Source organism: Rhagoletis pomonella, unplaced genomic scaffold (genome assembly GCF_013731165.1).
Source record: "Rhagoletis pomonella isolate Grant_MI unplaced genomic scaffold, Rhpom_1.0 Rhpom_scaffold_00001, whole genome shotgun sequence".
Taxonomy (NCBI): domain Eukaryota; kingdom Metazoa; phylum Arthropoda; class Insecta; order Diptera; family Tephritidae; genus Rhagoletis; species Rhagoletis pomonella.
In genome coordinates, this window is record NW_023458555.1 from 43,387,566 (window position 1) to 43,387,809 (window position 244).

At 50.8% G+C, this 244-nt stretch overlaps 2 protein-coding genes across 3 annotated transcripts in view; both read right to left on the bottom strand.

Moving 5' to 3' along the window:
- The window catches only part of LOC118744385, a 38,120-nt gene that overhangs the window by 31,828 nt on the left and 6,048 nt on the right, over positions 1–244 (bottom strand). The gene's annotated exons all lie outside the window — the stretch shown is intronic.
- LOC118750077 (cytochrome b-c1 complex subunit Rieske, mitochondrial-like) overlaps positions 1–244 on the bottom strand; it is a 2,575-nt gene that overhangs the window by 1,447 nt on the left and 884 nt on the right. The window lies entirely within an intron of this gene.

Below are 244 nucleotides of genomic sequence, written 5' to 3' on the forward strand. Positions count from 1 at the left end.
CCACCAGGATTATGGGCAGCTGCTGCAGCTCGCCAGATCTAACAATTGTCAGCGCTGGTCTGATAAACAGCGTATCATGGCGACCTATGCTGACTCTAGCAACAGACCATCTGCCCATAGTCATCTCGATTGATAAACCTGCCGACTTTGCTTCCGTGGATCACCGGACTTATGTCAACTTTTCCAAAGCTGACTGGAAAGGCTTCACGGATGTTACTGACGGCGCCTTCACTGCACTACCCAT